This window comes from Dermochelys coriacea, chromosome 3 (genome assembly GCF_009764565.3).
Source record: "Dermochelys coriacea isolate rDerCor1 chromosome 3, rDerCor1.pri.v4, whole genome shotgun sequence".
Classification (NCBI taxonomy): domain Eukaryota; kingdom Metazoa; phylum Chordata; order Testudines; family Dermochelyidae; genus Dermochelys; species Dermochelys coriacea.
In genome coordinates this window covers 49,116,125-49,142,728 of record NC_050070.1, presented here as the reverse complement: position 1 = coordinate 49,142,728, position 26,604 = coordinate 49,116,125, and the positions used below count along the sequence as shown (strand labels likewise).

Here is a 26,604-nt window from a genome sequence, read left to right as displayed (position 1 = left end):
TTGAAAGAACAGCATTGTTTCCTAAAACACTCTGATGCTCTTCCCCCACGGGGGCCCCTTGTCATGCCTATGTAAATCTTGGTATCCAACAAGGGAAAAATAGATAGTGGGATAAAACTTGTTAAATGAGTCAAGAGTCATAGATTGTGTTGTTAAGTAAAAAAATGAATGATTAGTGAATGGAATTGAGAGTCTGAAGCAGGGAAATAATTGGTTAGTAAATGGTGCCAGCCTAACCCTAAGAATTTCAACCTTGATATCGATGGGCTGAATATGCAAAGTGGAGATAACCAGATGGCCTCTGGAGGGCGAACCGGAATTACCCAAAACGCATCAAGGAAGAAGAAGATAACATCTAGCTATCATGGAGCCATCATGGATGTACCACCTGCTGATTGATGGTCATCTCAATTGTAAATTCAGCATGATGAAGCAACTCCCACAGACTTGTATTGAACCAGAGACCTATAAAAATTGGGTCCAGGGACTGTGTTCTTTGAGTCTGGTTCTACAGCCACCCTCCAGGAGGAAAGGATGAGCATCCGACAACGACTCTGCTCCACTCTCGTGTCCAGGCCACCTGGCTAGTGACCTGTACAAGCAATATCTAGGCTGGTAACTATAACAACCTTTATGTAGAACCTGTGTGTGAATGAATCTATATAGAAATTGCATATAGGAATATTTTGTTGTATTTACAATAAACATGGCAATTTGCAAATGAAGTCGGGTGTGCTGGGCAGAGAAATAAAATATTTTCATTAAACATTTCTCTTGCCTCTACCAGTAAAGGCTTTTAACCTCTCCAAATCATGGTATTAAAAAGGATTTGGGTTTAGTTCCAAAAATTTGTTTTAGTTATTTAAAAAGAAATACAAACCAGCATCATATACAGAATTTAGCATCCTGAAGGCTGATCAGTCAGCCTTGAACTCCTGCTAATCTATTAAGAGTTGAAGATGGACATTTCAAAATGAAATGTCCCCTAGGTTTTCAATAGATCATGAAATTTACCAATTACATTGATGTTCTGAGGAATTAATGATCTCAGTGTAGATAATATACAAGCAAAAAAGTATGGGTTTTAATATGTGCTAAATTAGCCTTATCTGCCACTGTCATAAATATAAAGGGAAGGGTAACCACCTGTCTATACACAGAACTATAAAATCCCTCCTGGCCAGAGGCAAAACCCTTTCACCAGTAAAGGGTTAAGAAGCTAAAATAACCTTGCTGGCACCTGACCAAAATGACCAATGAGGAGATAAGATACTTTCAAATCTGGGGGGGAAGGAAAGGGGGGGTGGACAGGGACAAAGGGTCCATCTGTCTGTGTGATGCTTTTGCTGGGACCAGGTCAGGAATGCTCTTCAGAACTTCTGTTAAGTTAGTAACTCATCTAGCTAGAAATGCTTTAGATTTCCTTTTGTTAAATGGCTGGTAAAATAGGTCGTGCTGAATGGAATGTATATTCCTGTTTGTGTGTAACTTAAGGTTTTGCCTAGAGGGATTCTCTATGTTTTGAATCTGATTACCCTGTAAGGTATTTACCATCCTGATTTTATAGAGGTGATTCTTTTATTTTTTCTTTAATTAAAATTCTTCTTTTAAGAACCTGATTGCTTTTTCATTGTTCTTAAGATCCAAGGGTTTGGGTCTGTGTTCACCTATGCAAATTGGTGAGGATTTTTGTCAAGCCTTCCCCAGGAAAGGGGGTGTAGGGCTTGGGGGGAAGGCATCTCCAAGTGGGCTCTTTTCTTGTTCTTTGTTTAACACGCTTGTTGGTGGCAGCATAGGGTTCAAGGACAAGGCAAAGTTTGTCCCTTGAGCAAGTTTTCAACCTAAGCTGGTAAGAATAAGCTTAGGGGGTCTTTCATGCAGGTCCCCACATCTGTACCCTAGAGTTCAGAGTGGGGAAGGAACCTTGACACTGGTCATTCACTTTTGACAACTGCAGCCACAGGCACCTCTACTGCCCATTCTAACTGACTTGAACGTGCAGAAAGGAAATAGGACAAAGAGTAAAAGGCCATAGACCACTTCTGCCCCTACCCCCCAGAATGAGTCAACCATTTTAAAATGGGCCACTCATTACCACTACAAAAGTTATTTTTTCTCCCTTAAGAAAGAGTACTTTTGGCACCTTAGAGACTAACAAATTTATTTGAGCATAAGCTTTCATGAGCTACAGCTCACTTCATCGGATGCATTCCCTTGGTATCCCGCTGTTAAGTGAATTGTCTCATTAGACTGACCTCACACTTGGTAAGGCAACTCCCATCTTTTCACGTATTTATATCTGCTCCTGTCTTTCCCACTCATGCATCTGATTGGTTCTAGCCCACAAAAGCTTATGCCCAAATAAATTTTTTAGTCTCTAAGGTGCCACAGGGACTCCTTGTTGTTTTTAGTGAGGAAGGAAGAAAATCTAAAATTGTGGCATCTGCAGACACATGTGAGTTTCTTGCAGAAACACAGGAAGTACTAACCCCTCTCCTGGGGTATTTATTGTTCTCTGGAGCAGGAAAAAATGAGGGCTTCTGCGTCTCACCTGAAGAAGCCCTTGCTTTCAGGGCCACTTGGAAATAGACTGTCTCATTAGGAATCTTGGGTTCTGGAAACCAGAATCTCCAAGAGATGCATTTGCCTAAGTTTCTATCCATATGTAACCCAGGTCTTTTCCTTTGAAAAGGATCTATATTATAACACTATAAAATAATAAATATTCACTATGGTGATGAAGACCTGCAAAGACTCCACTGAACTGTCATCTTAGACCATGAGACACCAGTTCTAATAAGTATATGATACAAGAAAAAAAGTTCACCCAATAGTGAGATGGAAGTTCACTGTCACAGTGCTCACTCACTTAAAATCTTTTGCCAACTGCATAACTCTTCCCATTTCTGAAAGTAAATTACTGATCAGACCACTGTGCCTCAACATGATCATAGCCTTAATTTATTCTAAACCTTTATATTCTAAGAATTTGATTGCACCTTTCTGTACACAAGAAGAAATTAGTCAATGTTCCTTAACTTTGACCCAGGACTTAGGCAAGTGTGGAGTGCGTAGCTAAAAAGGGCCACACACTTGGAAGGCCACGCACTCTAGAAGATCATCTCTTGGGTCAGATAAGGAGGTAGAGATGGAACCAGTCTTTGCCATCTGGCTGGTTCAAAAGTTCTGATTTCCTCCTTTCCCTCTTCCCCCAGACAGACAGGCACAGCTGTGTGTTCAGATGGATGTGGATAGCCCTCTCACCTAGCATGATTCCAGTTTGGCTCACTCAGGACAAGTAGCAGAGCTCTGTTTGTAAGTGCTTTCCCCATTCTGAGTGTATTACAGGAAGTTTCTGCCTGTGAAAGGCACCCTACTCCTTCTGCCTGGGGACAAACCACTTAGCACAGGGAGGAGTGATTCCTGCTCTGAGAGTTAGAGCACAGACTGGGGGGCATGTCTACACATACAGCACTGCAGCAGTACAGCTGCGTCGAGGCAGCTACATTGCTGCAGCACAACTGATGAAGTCACTTTATGCCGATGGGAGAGAGCTCTCCCGTCAGCATAATAAATCTACCTCCACGAGCAGCAGAAGCTCTCCTGCAGACATACCCTGACATAAGCACTGGTGTAGACAGCACTAACTTATGTCACTCTGGGGGTGGTTTATTCACACACCTGAGCAACATAAGTTCTGCTGACATAAGCTATAGCGTAGACATAGCCTAAATCTGCTAGGCTGTCCACCATGGCCTTCTGGACTCATGGGGAGATATCACACAAGCAGTTCTGAGGTCAGTGAAGGAACAAGAAAAGTAATGTGGGAAATGTGACTCCTCACTGAGAAAGTGTAAATGTGATGCTTATTTACCCAGCCAGCAGTAAAACTCTTCTCTAGAAAAGCAGGGTCCAGAAATCTGCCTGAGGCCCTACACATATGACTTCACAAAAGGCCTTGCAGATCCTAGGGCAGCCTGTCCCTCTGCAAGTTCGAGAGTTAAGGATGTGTTGAATGTACAGTGTCTTTCTTCCCCCCACCCCTTTGATAAATTTGATTCAAGTAGTTTTTGAAGGCTTATAGAAAAAGTGAGAGTCAAGGAAAAAAACAAAACAAAAACACAGGTGTTTGATCTCTGCTTCAGGCCTAGCCAAGCAGAGATAACCAGAGGACAGCCATTAATCAGCAAATTACAAAGCAATCACCATGCCAAGTCAAAGGTAAAATCAATTACAGTGACAATTAAAGTACTCAGACATCACACTTGAAAGCCTTGCAGTTAATAGATGCTCTAATACAAGTTAGCAGAGACTCCAAGCTCCAAAATATTCAACTACCAAACTAGATTTTCACTAGAAAGAAGATATTAGTTAAAAGCAATTATTTGTACAACAAGCTAAACACAAAAATACTCAGAGAAATTTACCTAATGATCTGACCTCCTCCCTGTAGAGATGAATGTTTATATTAGTGTCACAGTTCAGACTGCTGACAAGCACCTCCTACTTGAAGGAGTCTGAAAAATCCTTAGGCCCCCCATTTGCCTCTAGGTAGGAGGCCCGATGGTACATATTGTGTTAAATAGTCCTTTTATATTGATGGGGATGGGGAATCTTATTTCTACGGTAGAAAGGAAAAAGATATAGGTAAGCACCATGCCTCTGGGAATCCATCTCCTGAGCAGCTATTGTCTGCATCTCTTCCTTTCTACCCTCCAAGGATGGATTCCTAAAACACAGAGCAATTCTTGGTGGCATCTGTCCACTCATGCTTTCTCAGAATGCAGAGCTCCTCTGTTCAGGCACTATGATAACTTACTGCAGCTCTGTCCATAGCCAGGAACAGAACTCTGATTTCCTGACCCCATTCCTGTACATTAGCCACAAGACAATCCTTTGCCCCACAAAGCCATGAAAACTGACCTACCTCCTGTTCAGCAAATACAGAGAACACAGAAGTGTAACTTGCACTGTATGAAAAAGATAACCTTATCAGAACACTCCATTAGACCACTGTACTGGACATATATGATGATTCCTCTACCATAGAGGGTATATTCATGTTCTACTTCTTCTCTCCTCCTGTATGACCTGTTGCCCTCACAATCACTCATAACCATGGCTGACACTGTTGGTGTTATAGACCTGAAAATGCACTGTGGTTTTGTCCTATATTTGAATCCCCTACAGAAACACTGGTTTCAGAGTAGCAGCCGTGTTAGTCTGTATTCGCAAAAAGAAAAGGAGTACTTGTGGCACCTTAAAGACTAACAAATTTATTAGAGCATAAGCTTTCGTGAGCTACAGCTCACTTCATCGGATGCATTTGGTGGAAAAAACAGAGGAGAGATTTATATACACACACACAGAGAACATGAAACAATGGGTTTATCATACACACTGTAAGGAGAGGTTTCAGAGTAGCAGCCGTGTTAGTCTGTATTCTGAAAAAGAAAAGGAGTACTTGTGGCACCCCAGAGACCAACAAATTCACCAGAGCACAAGCCCTCGCGAGCCACAGCTCACCCCATCGGATGCATCCGATGAAGTGAGCTGTAGCCCACGAAAGCCCATGCTCCAACAAACCTGCTAGTCTCTAAGGTGCCACAAGCACTCCTCTTCTTTTACTGTAAGGAGAGTGATCACTTAAGATAAGCCATCACCAACAGCAGGGGGGGGAAGGAGGAAAACCTTTCATGGTGACAAGCAGGTAGGCTAATTCCAGCAGTTAACAAGAATATCAGAGGAACAGTGGGGGGTGGGGTGGTAGGGAGAAATACCATGGGGAAATAGTTTTACTTTGTGTAATGACTCATCCATTCCCAGTCTCTATTCAAGCCTAAGTTAATTGTATCCAGTTTGCAAATTAATTCCAATTCAGCAGTCTCTCGTTGGAGTCTGTTTTTGAAGCTTTTTTGTTGAAGTATAGCCACTCTTAGGTCTGTGATCGAGTGACCAGAGAGATTGAAGTGTTCTCCAACTGGTTTTTGAATGTTATAATTCTTGACGTCTGATTTGTGTCCATTCATTCTTTTACGTAGAGACTGTCCAGTTTGGCCAATGTACATGGCAGAGGGGCATTGCTGGCACATGATGGCATATATCACATTGGTAGATGCGCAGGTGAACGAGCCTTTGATAGTGTGGCTGATGTGATTAGGCCCTATGATGGTATCCCCTGAATAGATATGTGGACAGAGTTGGCAACGGGCTTTGTTGCAAGGATAGGTTCCTGGGTTAGTGGTTCTGTTGTGTGGTGTGTGGTTGCTGGTGAGTATTTGCTTCAGATTGGGGGGCTGTCTGTAAGCAAGGACTGGTCTGTCTCCCAAGATCTGAGAGACCGATGGCTCGTCCTTCAGGATAGGTTGTAGATCCTTGATGATGCGTTGGAGGGGTTTTAGTTGGGGGCTGAAGGTGATGGCTAGTGGCGTTCTGTTGTTTTCTTTGTTGGGCCTGTCCTGTAGTAGGTGACTTCTGGGTACTCTTCTGGCTCTGTCAATCTGTTTCTTCACTTCAGCAGGTGGGTACTGTAGTTGTAGGAATGCATGATAGAGATCTTGGAAATCTGTCAACTTCATGAAAAAACTCGCACAGATACAGACAGACATCATCTTCCTCTCCAAATGCAAACAGATGGACATCATACCGAAAGGACTGAAGGTAAAAAATCCATTACAATCTACATACCACACAGACTATGCTGACAGCTTATGCCACACACTCTCAAGGAAACTGCGGAACCACCTGATCAACATCCTCTACAGCAAACAGGGAAAGATTAAGAATGAGCTCTCAAAACTGGATACTCTCATAAAGAACCAACCTTCCACACAAACTTCCTCGTGGCTGGACTTTACAAAAACTAGACAAGCCATTTACAAAACACACTTTGATTCTCTACAAAAGAAAAAGGACACTAAGCTATCTAAACTACTATATGCCACAAGGGGCCACAACAATGGTTCCCGTAACCCACCCAGCAATATTGTTAATCTATCCAACTATACTCTTAGCCCAGCGGAAGAATCTGTCCTATCTCGGGGCCTCTCCTTTTGCCCCTCCACCCCCACGAACATGATACAGTTCTGTGGTGACCTAGAATCCTATTTTCGACGTCTCAGACTCAAGGAATATTTCCAACACACCTCTGACCAACATATTAACCCACAGAGACCTTCCTGCCAACACTACAAAAAGAAGGATTCTAGGTGGACTCCTCCTGAAGGTCGAAACAGCAGCCTGGATTTCTACATAGACTGCTTCCGCCGACGTGCACGAGCTGAAATTGTGGAAAAGCAGCATCGCTTACCCCATAACCTCAGCCATGCAGAACACAGTGCCATCCACAGCCTCAGAAACAACTCTGACATCATAATCAAAAAGGCTGACAAAGGAGGTGCTGTCGTCATCATGAATAGGTCAGAGTATGAACAAGAGGCTACTAGGCAGCTCTCCAACACCACTTTCTACAAGCCATTACCCTCTGATCCCACTGAGAGTTACCAAAGAAACTACAACATTTGCTCAAGAAACTCCCTGAAAAAGCACAAGAACAAATCCGCACAGACACACCCCTGGAGCCAGGACCTGGGGTATTCTATCTGCTACCCAAGATCCATAAACCTGGAAATCCTGGACGCCCCATCATCTCAGGCATTGGCACCCTGACAGCAGGATTGTCTGGCTATGTAGACTCCCTCCTCAGGCCCTTCGTTACCAGCACTCCCAGCTATCTTCGAGACACCACCGATTTCCTGAGGAAACTACAGTCCATTGGTGATCTTCCTAAAAACACCATCCTAGCCACTATGGATGTAGAAGCCCTCTACACCAACATTCCACACAAAGATGGACTACAAGCCGTCAGGAACAGTATCCCCGATACTGTCACGGCTAACCTGGTGGCAGAACTTTGTGACTTTGTCCTGACCCATAACTATTTCACATTTGGTGACAATGTATACCTTCAAATCAGCGGCACTGCGATGGGTACCCGCATGGCCCCACAGTATGCCAACATTTTTATGGCTGACTTAGAACAACGCTTCCTCAGCTCTCGTTCCCTAATGCCCCTACTCTACTTGCGCTACATTGATGACATCTTCATCATCTGGACCCATGGAAAAGAAGCTCTTGAGGAATTCCACCATGATTTCAACAATTTCCATCCCACCATCAACCTCAGCCTGGACCAGTCCACACAAGAGATCCACTTCCTGGACACTACGGTGCTAATAAGCGATGGTCACATTAACACCACCCTATATCGGAAACCTACTGACCGCTATTCCTACCTACATGCCTCTAGCTTTCATCCAGATCATACCACTCGATCCATTGTCTACAGCCAAGCGCTACGATATAACCGCATTTGCTCCAACCCCTCAGACAGAGACAAACACCTACAAGATCTCTATCATGCATTCCTACAACTACAGTACCCACCTGCTGAAGTGAAGAAACAGATTGACAGAGCCAGAAGAGTACCCAGAAGTCACCTACTACAGGACAGGCCCAACAAAGAAAACAACAGAACGCCACTAGCCATCACCTTCAGCCCCCAACTAAAACCCCTCCAACGCATCATCAAGGATCTACAACCTATCCTGAAGGACGAGCCATCGCTCTCTCAGATCTTGGGAGACAGACCAGTCCTTGCTTACAGACAGCCCCCCAATCTGAAGCAAATACTCACCAGCAACCACACACCACACAACAGAACCACTAACCCAGGAACCTATCCTTGCAACAAAGCCCGTTGCCAACTCTGTCCACATATCTATTCAGGGGATACCATCATAGGGCCTAATCACATCAGCCACACTATCAAAGGCTCGTTCACCTGCGCATCTACCAATGTGATATATGCCATCATGTGCCAGCAATGCCCCTCTGCCATGTACATTGGCCAAACTGGACAGTCTCTACGTAAAAGAATGAATGGACACAAATCAGACGTCAAGAATTATAACATTCAAAAACCAGTTGGAGAACACTTCAATCTCTCTGGTCACTCGATCACAGACCTAAGAGTGGCTATACTTCAACAAAAAAGCTTCAAAAACAGACTCCAACGAGAGACTGCTGAATTGGAATTAATTTGCAAACTGGATACAATTAACTTAGGCTTGAATAGAGACTGGGAATGGATGAGTCATTACACAAAGTAAAACTATTTCCCCATGGTATTTCTCCCTCCCACCCCACCCCCCACTGTTCCTCTGATATTCTTGTTAACTGCTGGAATTAGCCTACCTGCTTGTCACCATGAAAGGTTTTCCTCCTTCCCCCCCCTGCTGTTGGTGATGGCTTATCTTAAGTGATCACTCTCCTTACAGTAAAAGAAGAGGAGTGCTTGTGGCACCTTAGAGACTAGCAGGTTTGTTGGAGCATGGGCTTTCGTGGGCTACAGCTCACTTCATCGGATGCATCCGATGGGGTGAGCTGTGGCTCGCGAGGGCTTGTGCTCTGGTGAATTTGTTGGTCTCTGGGGTGCCACAAGTACTCCTTTTCTTTTTCAGAATACAGACTAACACGGCTGCTACTCTGAAACCTCTCCTTACAGTGTGTATGATAAACCCATTGTTTCATGTTCTCTGTGTGTGTGTATATAAATCTCTCCTCTGTTTTTTTCCACCAAATGCATCCGATGAAGTGAGCTGTAGCTCACGAAAGCTTATGCTCTAATAAATTTGTTAGTCTTTAAGGTGCCACAAGTACTCCTTTTCTTTTTACAGAAACACTGAGTACCAGACAGCAGATGGCCAGTGCATTCTAACAGAAAAAATTAATGCATGGAATCAGTGTTCTAGTCTATTAAATAGCTCTATACTTGTCCTTTGATTTTTAAAAATAATTAACAATTAAAGAGCTGAACATGAATATGCAGATGTTTTAAGTAAAACACCCAATAATCAAATTTGGATCTAACAAATAGAGGAAATGCAAACACAAGGTTAGAGAAACTTCTCAAGAAATGTTAAATGTCATGAAATCTACACAACCAGGTCTATATTTTCCAAACCTATGCAGACTTCCCATGAAAGTAATTGTCAGAATGCTGCTATTTATAAAAATCTAAATTAATGTGTTCAGTAATTGAATCTTAAGTGTAGAGTATAGCTACATACATAATTTTTTTGAAGGTGCAACTAGCTGAAGTCAGCAAAGGTAAACTAGACAAGTCCCATATCTGGTCCATATTCATTTCACTATTTTCTTCAAAATTGGAAGAGCTTGAGCATATTAAAAATTACCATCATGCATCAGGATAGATTTATTATTTTAAAATTCTGCACAAAGTGATAATCCATGTTTAAGGACAGTAAATGCTTTTTTCTATTTTTTTCTTCAAAAACTACATAGCCACAATAGACTTCTGTACAATTACCTTCCTGTATTCCCAGGACTCTTTACAGTGCCAAAGAAATAAAGGTGTTTACCCCGACTCTCTCCCACCACTTGCCCTGCCTAGACCCCTTGCCCCTGCTTGCGGGAGATGATCAAAAAAAGAAGCAACAAGCCAAAAACTAGCCAACAAGCTACTCAGGGAGTTAGCCACTCCAATGATGGCGGGGGGAGGGGAAATCAACACACACACAAACAACTTGGGCCCACCCAATACTTTGGTTCTCAACCCAGGAACCCTATAAGTAGCAGTCAAGCTGCTGCTTCCTTTTAACTATTTGCTACTGCATTTCCCTAGGCCACTCCCATTCTTAGTCCCCGTGCCTTCCTTGCAGCCTGGCTGTACCCCACACTGATCTGTCTAACCTTGCGGCTCTTGCAGCCAGTCAGGAATACTGTACTTGCTACTCTGGCTCCAGCCAGCAACTGAAATGCTCAGTTCAGCAGCTCCTTTTTATGTGCACCTGCTGGTTTCTGACTGGCTGCTCCCTGCAGCCTCTCTCGATTGGTTGCTTGCCCACAGCCTGTCTAGGCAGCTTGGAGGATTCACTTCTCCTGCTCTTTCCTGGTACGACCATGAGGCCATCAGCAGGATCTCTGGGCCTGGTACACCCCCATCACATTGAGCTACTCTATTTGGAGATCATCTGAAATTATTTATGATTGTTATCAATAAAGTTAGAAATAATACTCTGAACTTCAATAACATCGTTCATCTCAAAATGCTCACAAGATATATTAATGTATTGCTTAAAATTATCACTGGATACAAAGGTAAATATTTCTTTATAAGTGCTTATGTTCTTTGTGATGTTTTCTGTTTCATAATGATGTAGTTTATTTCAATAGTTAACCTATTCAAAGTGGTGTTTTTTCTGGGTTATCTGGGTCATCATTAATTTTCCTAACTTTTTCCATTATGTAACTGACATACTCCTGGGGGAAAAAATCCATTTAGCATAACAGTACACAATGTGTCTCCAAGACATACAGAGAAGATGGAAAATCTTGGTTAAGGCACTGGATTGGGACTTGAGAAAACTGGGTTTATTTCCTTACTCAGCCATAGACTTCCTATGTGACCTTGGGCAAGTCACTTAATCTTGCTGTGTCTCCAGATTCCACTCTGTGAAATGGTAATAATAATACCTCCTTCCTTGTATGTATAGTGCCTAACACAATGGAACTTTGATCTCAGTTGTGGCCCCAGGTGTTATTCTAATATAAATAATAATACTTCTGTTACTGTTCCATATGGGATTTTTACAGCATAGCTGGAATATTAGACAGCTCACAAAGCATATTTAAGGCATACCAGGATTGTTACAACTATTAATCATGTTTATTATGATAGTGCTTACAGGCCAACCAAGAATGTGGCTGTGATGCTCTCAGGTTGACCAGTATTGTGCATCACCTTGTTACCCCCCTGCCTCCAGCAAAAGGAAGATTTGCTTGTGCTTAGAGTGTGATCCTTAGCTAATCAGCAAACTATCTTTAAGCCTGCCATGACTACACCCTGTGATGCTTTCTGAGGGTGCCCAGGACTGTGAGACACGGGTAAAGGGTGGGAAAAGCCCAGATGGGTCTGAAGCAACTGCTGGGGAAAGCATAAATATTAAGGAAGGGGAAAGGTGCTCCTTAATCTATGGTTTTAGGGTGGTCATCTGAGAAGTAATTAAACCTGAGGATGATGGAGGAAGAAACACATCTGACCTCTCCCCTGTGGGGTGGGGGGATGAGCATAGGGAACTAACCTATGACATTCTCATGAAACTGTATTTTGATATGATCATTGGAATTGTTTACTGACTGAAAGAATATATGACTTTCAGAATAACAGCTGATGCCCTGTCCAGATAGAGGGACCTTAAACCGATGCCTGTGGAGTAGCCAGTGGCTAATCCTACTGTGTCAGGGTCATGGGAAAGGTTGACACAGAGGTCCATTGGTGCCAGCTGGCAAAAAGTTCACTACTCTGTACCAGTAACTCCTGACAGGCCTGACAAACTCACTACACCTAGCACTCCATTTTCATAGTATTTATCTATAAATGCAAGGTCTCTAATAAAAGCTTATGTCATCAGGACTCTTAATCATTGCAAGACATATGTACAGATGATACTTAAGGAGTTGCATGGATGTACTAAAAATAGATTTTAGAGACTATGTTCCCAGCAGGGTTGACAAACAGGTGTTGCCAGACAAAGAGATATATATTCACTGGTCTCTCTGTCCATCATGTAAATCAAGATGTAAGTCAACACAATGGAAGCCCCCTTTATACATGGAGTCAACAGGAAAGGAGAAGAGGGGAAGAGGGGAGCCATGAGGGTTAGCCTGGCTGTATACAAAGACAATGACTTTGGGGAATACAAGAAGGCTAAAAGTCACCTCTTCATCCTTCACTGAAGGAGCAAAAGGGACAGTGCTTTTTGCAGTCCTGAAAGCGGGATCCCTGCCATACTGATTGGAGATGCTGGGAGATTGAGATGAACTACTATCGACAAGGATTTTACCCTATTAAAGTTAAGTTTAGACTCTAGGAAGCATGTTATTCTTTTTCTTGCTAGGTAACCATATCTGTTTCCATTTGTTATCCTTACTCGTCGTCTCTCAAATCTAGGCCTGTGATAATAAACCTACGATTAAGATATATTTACAGTGAAAATTCTGTGATGTTTTGCAGCTGCTAAATATTTGAACCAAACAAGCTGGTGTGTGCACTGTTCCTGTGATAGCTTGCCTGGTAATTTCCTTGAGAGTTCAGTGGCTAAGGACTGGACACTGTTGGGAAACTAGTTAAGGGGGCTGAGGGATTAGGGTGCACCTAACGTTAACCTGCAAAGTAAGGGCTCTCAGAGCCCTAAAAAGAATTAAAATTATGATAAATAAACTAGGAAGTCTACACAGAGTAACTCTGCACATTTTGCCCTCACTTGACTCAATATTTGAGAAATTAGACAGCTTTTTAAGGAAAAACATGACAGAACCACTAGTTTCTGCATCCTTAGATCCATACCCTATGCAATAGTGCTGTCAATTTAATCGGCTTCTATTTATATATGGTGGGTCAGTGCATTGGTTAAGGGACAGCACTGAGCCACCTTCTTGGCAGATTTCTGTACTATTTCTCAATGTCTTTTGTTTCTCAAATCTGAACAAATCTGCTTCACTTTTAGGCCCCATTATATATACGGTCCTGGGGCCCGTTTTGTTCAATATCTTCATAAATGATCTGGAGGATGGTGTGGATTGCACTCTCAGCAAATTTGCGGATGATACTAAACTGGGAGGAGTGGTAGATACGCTGGAGGGGAGGGATAGGATACAGAAGGACCTAGACAAATTGGAGGATTGGGCCAAAAGAAATCTAATGAGGTTCAATAAGGATAAATGCAGGGTCCTGCACTTAGGATGGAAGAATCCAATGCACCGCTACAGACTAGGGACCGAATGGCTCGGCAGCAGTTCTGCGGAAAAGGACCTAGGGGGACAGTGGACGAGAAGCTGGATATGAGTCAGCAGTGTGCCCTTGTTGCCAAGAAGGCCAATGGCATTTTGGGTTGTATAAGTAGGGGCATAGCGAGCAGATCGAGGGACGTGATCGTTCCCCTCTATTCGACACTGGTGAGGCCTCATCTGGAGTACTGTGTCCAGTTTTGGGCCCCACACTACAGGAAGGATGTGGATAAATTGGAAAGAGTACAACAAAGGGCAACAAAAATGATTAGGGGTCTAGAGCACATGACTTATGAGGAGAGGCTGAGGGAGCTGGGATTGTTTAGTCTGCAGAAGAGAAGAATGAGGGGGGATTTGATAGCTGCTTTCAACTACCTGAAAGGGGGTTTCAAAGAGGATGGCTCTAGACTGTTCTCAATGGTAGCAGATGACAGAACGAGGAGTAATGGTCTCAAGTTGCAATGGGGGAGGTTTAGATTGGATATTAGGAAAAACTTTTTCACTAAGAGGGTGGTGAAACACTGGAATGCGTTACCTAGGGAGGTGGTAGAATCTCCTTCCTTAGAGGTTTTTAAGGTCAGGCTTGACAAAGCCCTGGCTGGGATGATTTAACTGGGACTTGGTCCTGCTTTGAGCAGGGGGTTGGACTAGATGACCTTCTGGGGTCCCTTCCAACCCTGATATTCTATGATTCTATGATTCTATGATATATACATTTTAGTGAGTTTAAATACCTTATTGAGTTGCTATCAAATTATTTTTTTCTTAAGAAAGAAGTAAAAATATCAAACTTTACTTCAATTGACTTTAAGAACATTGCTATTCTTTATTTTAAATAGACCTTTAAAAAAGCCCACCTTAGTTATATTATTTTCCTTATTCATGGGAAATCTATTCTGTTAAAGTAAAAAAATTGACTTATCTAGTGCAGGTCAATTTTGACATTCAGTGATTGCAGTGACATTCCTCTATTGCAGCTAAAATTGTCCAAGACTAATGTTTGTGAAACTGCCTGCACAGTAAGGCTTATACTGATGATAACAACAACTAAGTAGAAGAAAGGACTGAGATGAATTTCACCCACTACCCTCAAAGTTTTCTGGGGATAGTTCAGTTAATTGATTATGTCAGAAGTGACTGCCCCACTCACCCAGTTTAAAGCCCATTTACTAGGTTTGCACACAGGCAAGGTTGCTGAGTCATAAAAGCAGGAAGGGTAAATATTTTACTTGGCATGACCTTGATACTGCGAGTCCTTGTGTCTGCTTCAGCCAGGTACACAAGGTTGTAAGACTCCACCATAAATGTGAGTGAAGGCAAGGTGTGAACATCAGTAAAATAAAGGACTAAACATACTTCTTCCAGCAGAGTGCTAATAGATTTCAATCCTGTTATCAGTCTCACAAATATGTAAGGTAAAAAGTGTGGAAGCATGGGTGGACAGTTTATTTGTAGGGTATTTAGACCCTCACAAAAACTAACGAATTAACTCATACAACACTCCTGTCATGGGGGAAGTATTATTATCCCCACTTTACAGATGGAGAAACTGAGGCACACAAAGGTTAGCTGATTTGTAAGATCATCCCTTCCTTCCAATGAGAGTTTGCTGAAGAGACATGGGCATAAGCATGGTGCACATCATTATGGATAGGTGCTTCCCTTCACGTTCAATTACTGGATCCATCTATTATTATAAGGTAGAAGAGATTCATTGAGTGCAAGATGTGTTTCCACTACACTCCCAATTCTGCTAATCTCTTTCCTTGAGTTTATGGGCACAACACTCCCCAATGATACTATACAGGGTCAAGCAGTAAAAGATGAGTTCAAAAATGATAGGGTCAAATTATTCCCTTCAGACTTGGTCTACACTTCAGAGTTAGGTCGATGTAAGGCAGCTTAGGTTGACCTAATTATGTCAGTGTACACACTACACCCTTTTCCTGCCAATGTAAGTGCCCTACTACATCGACATAATAATTACACCCCCATGAGAAGTGTAGCACTTATGTCAGTGAAGTTAGGGAAATACTGTGTCCCTGTAGACTCTGCATTACTTACATTAGCTGTTGGCTGTCATTCTTGTCAGTTTCATGGCTCCAATTAACAACAAAGCCAAACTATCACCAGGGCAGGTGGGCGGCTCCTGCTAGAGCCCAGTTGCCCCACCCCTATTCCCCACTGCCAGCCGGGCTGTTGCCTGGAGGCTTCCAGCTCCCCACTGATATTGTCCAGAGGTTCCTGGCTCCAGGCTGCACCCCCAGCTCTTGGCTCCCTGCTCTCCACTCCTGCGACTGGGAGTGGAGAGCTGGGGGTCAACCGGGATCCCAGCAACAGGGAGCAAAGAGCCCAGGGGGTAGCCAGTTTCCCAGTGGGAAGCTACATAGGGCTAGATTGTGAAGGGTCTTGAAAGCAAAGAGAAGTAATTTGTATTTGATACAGTGAAGAAAAGAGAGTCAGTGGAAGGATGCAAAGAGAGGGATGACATGGTTAAAGAAATGGGCTAGAAAAGTGATCCTGGCAGAGCATTTTCAAATAAAAGCAAAAGAAGAAGAATGGGAAAGATGGGGTAATTTAAAGGGGGAAAAGAAGAAAAAATAGATAATAGGAAGGGAAAAAAGGAAAATTAAGATGTCTAGAGAAGAGAAGGTAGACTGATAAGAAGGGAAAGAATAGTAGAGAGAAAAAATAGGACATTTAGGGCTTGTCTACACTAGAAATATAGGTCGACCTATGTTAGATTGACTTACAACCACCACAGTAATTACTGAGGAGGTTCATGTCCACACTACCCTCCTTCTGTTGGTGGTGCACATCCTCATCAGGAGCACTGCCACTGATGTAAGAGGGGCATTGTGGGGGGCTGAGAGCTGGCTTTCAGCTCCACATGTAGCTTCCCACTGGGAAACTGGCTACCCCCTGGGCTCTTTGCTCCCTGTTGCTGGGATCCCGGTTGACCCCCAGCTCTCCACTCCCAGTCGCAGGAGTGGAGAGCAGGGAGCCAAGAGCTGGGGGTGCAGCCTGGAGCCAGGAACCTCTGGACAATATCAGTGGGGAGCTGGAAGCCTCCAGGCAACAGCCCGGCTGGCAGTGGGGAATAGGGGTGGGGCACCTGGTCTACTCCAACCTCCATGTTTCTGTCATTGACATCAGCCTCACTCACCCACATGTAAATATTTTAACAAGCACCTTTGTGTTTTCTCCAAAACTACCCCGCACATATGGCAGGAGCGTCCCATCCACAAAACTTCCTCATTTTCCTCTTCAGATCCTTCCTTGAAACTCCTTTTTCCTGTGATGCCTACAAGAAACTTGCCAATGGTTAGGCAGCTAGTGTGCTGAGACAACATCCTATCATACAGACCAATATTGCGTAATTGTTTCCATGTGCTCCTCCATCTCCCTTTTCCCAGTTGTCTCTTAGCTTTCAATGCAAGTGTAAGAAATCTGGAACAGGAACCATTATTTTGTTTTGTGTTTGTACAGCACCTAGAAAAATGGGGTCCTGATTCATGATTGAGGTTCCTAGGCACTGGAAATAATATTTCCACTTTGGTTCTGCCTCCAATCCCATTCCTGTTAGAGACTGGGACATGGTGGTCGTGCACAGTGATTAGAGCAGGAGTCAGTAGCCAGGAAGAGGAGCCCAGGGTGAGAGGCCAGAGCCAAGGGTCAGAGCCAAAGTCAGAAGTCAGGAATTGGAGCCGAGGGTCAGAGCCTGGTTAGCTAGATTGAGGCAAGGCAGGGGCAAGGCTAGGTCCAGGGAAGGAGCAGGACTGGGACAAGGCAGGAGAAGGACTAGGAACAAACAGGCACAGGAACTAACACAGCAGTTGACAACAGCTTTAAGCAGCCACTTAATTCTTTTCTTCCTCTCTCTCTTTTTTTATAACCAAGCAGACCTAACTGAATAGATTATAACCAACATCAACTATATTTCCTCAATACTTAGTGGTTCATGTTCTCTCGCTCTGCCCTGTGTCATTCAGGCAATGTAACAATGCCTTTTTAATTATACTCCATTTCCCTGATGTTTTTACTAAATAACAAAATTTATTTTTTTAAATCTCAGAACATCTGAATTCCTCAGAAAGCTTTTCCCTTTCTTTATCACAGCCCTTACTTACGCATAAAGAGTGATCAATTATTTCTTCCACCTTACAGATCGCACATAGGCCATCTTGGTATCTATTTATTCAAAAAAGATTTTTGTTGAAGCCACAATGGCCAGTTAGTATTCTTAAAAACCCTTCATTAGTTCTGTCCATGCCCTGAGGTATGTCATTATTCTCAACCCTAGGGCACAATTCAAAAAATTCTTCTTTGTCTTTTTTTAAATAATCCCGGGTTTTTTGCCATTCCCCTTATACATTTTTCTATACTAGGCTTTTGAATTCCTGTTTGTTAAAGGGTATTTCTATGTCAATCCTTCCATTTCTTTCAGCACTTTTAGCTCTTTTGTCCACCATTTCATTCCCCGTTACCCCGGTACACACTGGGATCCAAACTAATATTGTGTGTATTTCCATCTGTACTATCCTTGCGATTAGAAATATAATTTCATTGATTAAATCACTTCTATACAAAACACCCTTTTTTATAAGGCTTGAGATTGAATTTAAAAAATGACCACTGCTGCTGGGCATACATCCCAGATCCAATTTAATGCTAGCATTATTGCTACTAGTTCAGCTGTCATGACAGCTATATCATCGGATATTCTTTTAGATGTATTAATTCCCAATTTTTGTATGCAATATACCATCCTTACTCTTCCGGTTTCTACTCCTGCATCCACATTTTAACTCAAATGGTATGTGGAGTCCCAACATTGTGTGCTATAGTTCACCTGTCACATACCCAACAATCCTCCTGTATTTGTTTGGCGCAGAAAGTTAGGTCCCATAGTTTCATTAGTGTACCTGGCATTTTTACTAGAAGCTATCTGTAATGTGTACAGAGGTCTTGTAATGCACTGCAGGCAATTTATAGTGCCTCAGCTTGCATTAAGGCTAGATGTTTACGTTCTGATTTTGATGTTGACCAAAAGTGTGGCAGCCATAGTTAATCAGTGGTCTGATTAAGACTCTGTATGCCATCTTATCTTCCCCCCAATTAATCACAGCAAGACTTTTAAGCAGTAAATTTATCTTTAACATAGTTTATATGATCTTTCCAAAGTAATTTAGTATCAAATATTACCCCTAAGAATTGGAAACCTTTAACTATATCTATTTGTTCTCCACACAGATATAATTTACATTCCTTTGTAATTTTCATTTTTGTAAAGATCAATCCTGTGGTTTTAGCAATGGAGAACTTGAAATCCTATGCACTTCCCCAGTCAGAGGTCTCTCATAATACCTTGTTGATTCTCTCTTCTGCCACCTCAATATTTCTGCAAATATCCCATAGAGCACAATCATCTGTGAATAGAGTGGCACTTATTTGTTTTGGGAGATCATTTATCATAATATCAAATAAGGTGATACAGCACAGGAAGTATTAATATTTTATATATTCAACATAACTTTCCCAACTCTGACTTGGCTGCTCCTTTTACTCAAAAATTCTCTAGTTCACCTTGTACATTCTTCCCTTTATCCTTATGGCATCTATTTTGTACAACCAGCCTTCCCTTCATAGCATGTCATATGTCTTTTTGGTGTCTAGAAAGAAAGCTATCATCAAACTCTTGTGCCTCATTCTTTTTTGTATTTCAGTTTCTACTTAAACAATGTGATCAATGGTGTATCTTCCTCTCCTAAAACCATTCCGCACCTTTTCTATAATGCCATTGTTTTCCAGATAGGAAACCAATCTTTCCTTCCCCATTCTCTCTATAATTTTACCCACACAGGATGCAAGGGCAACTGGCATATCGGCATGCACTTTTAGGATACTTTGCCTGGTTTTTGGATTGGAATTACTACTGCATGTTTCAACTGTACCAGTGTCACCCCTTTTCCGCATATAGTATTATATAACTCCAAGAGAACCCTCAGACTGCTTTCAGAGTGATATTTAAACATTATTTTACATATACTATCTTTATATAGGGATGTATTCTTGCTGATTTCAATAGCTTTCTCAAGTTCCAACATACAAAACCATTTATTCAATATTGTATCTTAACATGTTCCCTCAACTACATAATAGATAATGACTCTCTTCAATGAATTGTCTTTTAATCTAGTTGAAAACTTCGCTTTCAGTTTCATCATTACTCACCCCTCAGAAACTTTCTGCTAATACCTATGTTGCCTCATTATCAGAATTTTTATGTTGTCAGTCCCAATAATATCTGGGATGTGACTACTCCTACTTTGAATTCCATTCATTCTTCTAATTTGCCTGTATATTTCTGATGCCTTGGAATCTCTATTTATCAGCCTACACTACTTCCTCCAACTCTTTTTCTTTGATTTTTATTTATAATTCTTTGTACCATTTTGCATGCCTCATTCTACCATGGAAGTGAGCTTTTAGTTTGGGGTCACTTCAATATCCTACATATGGCTACAGTAGCTGCTGCTATTAATCCCTTTATTGCATTAACATTGAAATTTTCTGTCATCACTTACACAATGATTATTTGCAAATTTACTTGTAAAAAAGCTCTCGGTTAACTTTCTTAAAATGCCAAGTGAGTAATTTTCCACTACCTTCAGCCTTACCTTGCCCTCAAAAAGTAATAAGTATAGTGAAATGATCACTCCCTATTCCTTCTTCCTTATATATTTCCCAGTTGCATTTACTTGCAAATCTGCTATTATAATTCCAACGTCTAAGCAGGAAAAACTACCATCTTCTGCATTAAATCTAGGTGGGGTGCTGTCATTTAAAACCACTAGATTGATCATCAATGAACTTTTCTAAGCATGCACCATTTTTATCAGTTGTTTTACTTCCCCAAAATGTATTATGACTATTTAGGCCACAGCATATAATATGTGGTATTTTAGTATTCTTCATTATTTCTTATAATCCCGCACTTTTCATTTCCCAGATGGGTTATAGATATTATAAAGCCTTAGAGAAATATGTCTCTTTCCATTGGGATCACAACAGCATTATATTCTAGGCTTACTTCTTTGTTCTCTACTGCTATGTAGTTTAATCTTTCCCTTATGAAAGTATAGTCACCTCCTCCTCTTCCTAAAGGCAATGTACCCTGGAATTTTAAAAGCAAGCTTTTCAACCAACGATATTTCCTGGATACATGTGAGAGCTGGTTTAGCTTTCATTTCTAGGATATGTTGTTTTAGTTCTTGACCATGTGCTATCAGACTGCACATTCCAACAAAAGATTGAGTCCCCCATTCTAGTCATATTTCACCATTGACCTCATTCAAAATTGCATCAATAGAGTCCATTGACAGATTGCTAACATACAAGTATTTTTCTGCTGTCCTTGGTATAATTTTCATTTTTTTCTGATTTTCCCCCAGTTTGTGATGTACAATTTATCATTTCTATCATAAATGCAATAAGCCAGTTTTCACTGCTAGTACATCATCACTATTCCTTCCACAGTGTTTATCATATTCTTTCTAGAATGAGGCTATGTCTGCAGTTCCCCTTTTCCTGTGTGTTTGTCTCTTCCTTCTCCTCCTGATGCTTTGAGAGTCTCCTTACAGCTTCCTCATAAGATATGTTAATTAACCATTTTTGTCTTTTGTATCTCTTTAGCTTGTCTTGCCAAAATATACCATCTATATGCCAGACTGTGATTATTGCCACAATTACTACTTTTGACCTCTGTCAATTTTCATTTTCATTTCAATTTTCATAGGAATGCTCTCCCGCACATATACAACTACTTATTTCCCTTTACAAATGGTTGCTACATGTCCATGCCGCTGGCACTTATAACACCTTAGAGGAGGGGGGATATATGGCTTAGTTCTGAATATCTGAAACCCTGTGTTACTTTCCCTTAAATATAATTAGTACAACTATTGATCTCTTGCTTTCTCCTCTTCAGTTACTAATTAGTCACTTACTAACAAATGCTTTATTTTCTCTTATGCTTTTGGTTATCTCATCATTGGTCAGCTGTAATGGCACTCCATACATTATACCCTTCATTTCAGCCAAATACATTGGTAGCTGGCAATTTATTATGACTTTCCCTAGCATTTTAGTTTTTAGCGGTTTATCAGCTCATTCTTTGTTTTTACATTCCACTAAAAGATCACCATCTCACAGCCTCTTGTCTCTTACAATATCCCCTATGCTTTTTTTAATCAAGCAAGCTATTTTCACAAGGTTATCGTCACCTAATCTTATATCTTTGTCTAGGGATCTTACAATTATAACATTTTGATTTATTTTCTTCTTCAACTTTGCTTTTGCTTTTTTGCTGATATCATTATCATCTGCTTCTACTCTTGTCTTTTTTTCCTACTTTATAGTCATTCTCCCTCTCTAATAGACTCTTTTTCAGTTTCCAGAGTGACTTCATCTGGGGTCTGAAAATCCTCCAACTCACTCCAGCCCAGCCACCACCCCCCAGTCCAGTCTGCCAGGCAATGCATTATTGCTGCTGGTGGTGGTAAGAACTAGTCTTTTGACTCATCCCACCTATCAGGCAGCATAGCCAAACAGGCAGGCTACTATAGGCCAGCTGTGCTCATTAGGTTGCCCAGACACCTGGTCTGCTGCAGGCCCTGATTCCTCACAATTCTCCCCCCAAAAAGTCAAAATGAAAAGACTTCCCATGTAATGCAGGCTGTTGTTACTGGCCTTTACTTTCTCTAAGGGCCAATCCTGCCAGAATTTAATGGAACTACTCAAGAAAGAAAGTCCAGCTGCATCCCACAATCAGTTAAGCAAACACTCTTTCCAGTACATCAGGAGACCGGGAGACAGAGGCAGGAAGCAATAGACCAGTGATGGAGTAAATATAAATGTAGTAGAGAAAAGGCAAACCCACAAAAAAATCATACAGCAACATACCTGCAATGAAACTTCTCCTCTGCCTCAGTAAATAACTGCCTCACAACAGATACATAATAAAAATAATAAATAATAACCTGCAATCCCCCAGAACAACTTATCCCCAAATACTTGGGAGAAAATGATGACAGCTACGGCAGAGCTTTAAAAATTAAAACCAGCATCGTGAAGTCCACTAAACAACCTACTGACAGGCATAGCCCTTAGAGCACTGGTATTCTGTACTCTCAGTGAGAAAATCAGTCCAATAAATAAGCTGCTGCTTCTATACTAGCTTAATTTTTTGAATGGTCTCGAGATGGAGTCCCAAATGGAGTGTACTGCAGTGATCAGGCTTGGAGGTGATAAAGACATGGATAAATGTAGCAAGGAGCACACATGAAATAAAAAGTGCAGTTACCATATCAGTCACAGAGGGAACAAAGTTTTTTGAGCCAAGTCTGCTCTATGAGCTTCCAACAGAATCATTATTTAACAAAACACTCCGTTCTCGGTATGTGTTCCCAATGGGGGTTACATTCCCTCCACCAAAGGAATGTGTGTGGTTGCCTTCTCCAATCAAAACAACTCCATTTTATCTGGGCTAAGTCTCAGCCAGCTAGCTCTCAACAAAACCCTGGTCTACACTAGGCGTTGAGGTCAAATTTAGCAGCGTTAAATTGATGTAACCCTGCACCCATCCACATGATGACTTTTTTTCAACTTAAAGGGCTCTTAAAATCGATTTCCTTACTCCATCCCCGATAAGGGGATTAGCGCTGAAATCGGTTTTGCTGGGTCAAATTTGGGGTACTGTGGATGCAATTAGATGGTATTTGCCTCTGGGAGCTATCCCAGAGTGCTCCATTGTGACCGTTCTGGACAGCACTCTCAACTCAGATGCACTGACCAGGTAGACAGGAAAAGGCCAGCGAACTTTTGAATTTCAATTTCCTGTTTGGCCAGTGTGGCAAGCTGCAGTTGACCATGCAGAGCTCATCAGCAGAGGTGACCATGATGGAGTCCCAGAATCGCAAAAGAGCTCCAGCATGGACGGAACGGGAGGTACGGTATCTGATTGCTGTATGGGGAGAGGAATCCGTGCTATCAGAACTATATTCCAGTTTTCGAAATGCCAAAACATTTGTGAAAATCTCTGAGGGCATGAAGGACAAAGGCCATAACAGGGACCGAAACAGTGCCGCGTTAATCTTAAGGAGCTGAAGCAAGCCTACCAGAAAACCAGAGAGGTGAATGGCTGCTCCGGGTCAGAGCCCCAAACATGCCGCTTTTATGATGAGCTGCATGCCATTTTAGGGGGTTCAGCCACCACTACCCCAGCCGTATTGTTTGACTCCTTCAATGGAGATGGAGGCAACATGGAAGCAGGTTTTGGGGACGAGGAAGATGATGATGATGAGGTTGTAGATAGCTCACAGCAAACAAGCGGAGAAAAGAGTTTTTCCGACAGCCAGGAACTGTTTCTCACCCTGGACCTGGAGCCTGGACCTGGAGCCAGTACCCCCCGAACCCACCCAAGGCTGCCTCCCAGACCCACCAGGCGGAGAAGGGACCTCTGGTGAGTGTACCTTTTAAAATACTATACAAGGTTAAAAAGCCAGCATGTTTAATGATTAATTTGCCCTGGCATTCGTGGCTCTCCTGGATATACTCCCAAAGCCTTTGCAAAAGGTTTCTGAGGAGGGCAGCCTTATTCCATCCACCATGGTAGGACATTTTACCACTCCAGACCTGTAGCACATACTCAGGAATCATTGTAGAACAAAGCATTGCAGTGTATGTTTGCTGGTGTTCAAACAACATCCGTTCTTTATCTCTCTGTATTATCCTCAGGAGAGTGATATCATTCATGGTTACCTGGTTGAAATAGGGTGCTTTTCTTAAGGGGACATTCAGAGGTGCCCGTTTCTGCTGGGCTGTTTGCCTATGGCTGAACAGAAATGTTTCCCGCCATTAGCCATGCGGTGGAGGGAGGCAAAATTCGACCTTGTAACGAAAGCACATGTGCTATGTATGTAATGTTAACAGCAAGGTTTACCGTGGAAGAGTGTACCCATTGTTCTATAAAATGTGTCTTTTCAAATACCACTGTCCCTTTTTTTTTTCTCCACCAGCTGCATGTGTTTCAAGGATCACAGGATCTTCTCCTTCCCAGAGGCTAGCGAAGATTAGAAGGCGAAAAAAACGCACTCACGATGAAATGTTTTCAGAGTTCATGCTGTCCTCCCACACTGACAGAGCACAGATGACTGCATGGAGGCAGACAATGTCAGAGTGCAGGAAAGCACAAAATGACTGGGAGGAGAGGTGGCGGGCTGAAGAGAGTAAGTGGCGGGCTGAAGAGAGGGCTGAAGCTGAAAGGTGGCGGCAGTGTGATGAGAGGAGGCAGGATTCAATGCTGAGGCTGCTGGAGGATCAAACTAATATGCTCCAGCGTATGGTTGAGCTGCAGGAAAGGCAGCAGGAGCACAGACCGCCGCTACAGCCCCTATGTAACTAACTGCCCTCCTCCCCAAGTTCCATAGCCTCCTCACCAGATGCCCATGAACATGGTGGGGGGGGGTCCCTCCTGCCACCCAGCCACTCCACTCCAGAGGATTGCCCAAGTAACAGAAGGCTGGCATTCAATAAGTTTTAAACGCTTAAAGTGCTGTGTGGCCTTGTCCTTCCCTCCTCCACCACCCCTCCTGGGCTACCTTGGTAATTATCCCCCTATTTGTATAATGAATTAATAAAGAATGCATGAATGTGAAGCAACAATGACTTTATTGCCTCTGCAAGTGGTGATCGAAGGGAGGTGAGGAGGGTGGTTAGCTTACAGTGAAGTAGAATGAACCAAGGGGCGGGGGATTTGATCAAAGTGAAACAAACAGAACTTTCACACCGTAGCCTGGCCAGTCATGAAACTGGTTTTCAAATCTTCTCTGATGCGCACCGCACCCTCCTGTGCTCTTCTAACCGCCCTGGTGTCTGGCTGTGCGTAACCAGCAGCCAGGCGATTTGCCTCATCCTCCCACCCCACCATAAACATCTCCCCCTTACTCTCACAGATATTGTGGAGTGCGCAGCAAGCAGTAATAACAGTGACAATATTGGTTTTGCTGAGGTCGAACCGAATCAGTAAACTGTGCCAGCGTGCTTTTAAATGTCCAAATGCACATTCTACCACCATTCTGCACTTGCTCAGCCTGTAGTTGAACAGCTCCTGACTACTCTCCAGGCTACCTATGGCTTCATGAGCCGTGACATTAAGGGGTAGGCTGGGTCCCCAAGAATAGAAATAGGCATTTCAACATCCCCAATGGTTATTTTCTGGTCTGGGAAGAAAGTCCCTTCCCGCAGCTTTTGAAACAGACCAGAGTTCCTGAAGATGCGAGCGTCATGTACCTTTCCCAGCCATCCCACGTTGATGTTGGTGAAACGTAGCTTGTGATCCACCAGTGCTTGCAGAACTGTTGAAAAGTACCCCTTGCGGTTTATGTACTCGCTCGCTTGGTGCTCCGGTGCCAAGATAGGGATATAGGTTCCGTCTATGGCCCCACCACAGTTAGGGCATTGCAGCAAGGCCATCCACTATGACCTGCACATTTCCCAGGGTCACTACCCTTGATATCAGCAGGTCTTTGATTGCAATGGCTACTTGCATCACAGCAGCCCCCACAGTAGATTTGCCCACTCCAAATTGATTCTCGACTGACCGGTAGCTGTCTGGCGTTGCAAGCTTCCACAAGCTATAGCCACTCGCTTCTCAACTGTGAGGGCTGCTCTCAT

At 42.6% G+C, this 26,604-nt stretch overlaps 2 long non-coding RNA genes across 3 annotated transcripts in view; one reads left to right on the top strand and one right to left on the bottom strand.

Annotated features, from left to right (window-relative positions):
• Nucleotides 1-26,604, top strand: part of LOC122459260 — a 38,703-nt gene that overhangs the window by 8,014 nt on the left and 4,085 nt on the right. Inside the window, exons 2-5 of one of the 2 annotated variants that reach the window (XR_006279813.1) lie at nt 1,811-1,815; nt 9,345-9,564; nt 17,490-17,496; nt 21,126-21,133. This is a non-coding gene — a long non-coding RNA (uncharacterized LOC122459260). Of the gene's footprint in view, nt 1-1,707; nt 1,716-1,810; nt 1,816-9,344; nt 9,565-17,489; nt 17,497-21,125; nt 21,134-26,604 lie in introns of both variants that reach the window. The other variant, XR_006279814.1, reaches the window with a different exon arrangement.
• LOC122459259 lies at nt 378-5,630 on the bottom strand. Its single transcript, XR_006279812.1, has 3 exons — nt 5,402-5,630; nt 5,015-5,018; nt 378-388 (listed from the first exon to the last, which is right to left on the bottom strand). It is a non-coding gene; the product is annotated as an uncharacterized LOC122459259 (long non-coding RNA).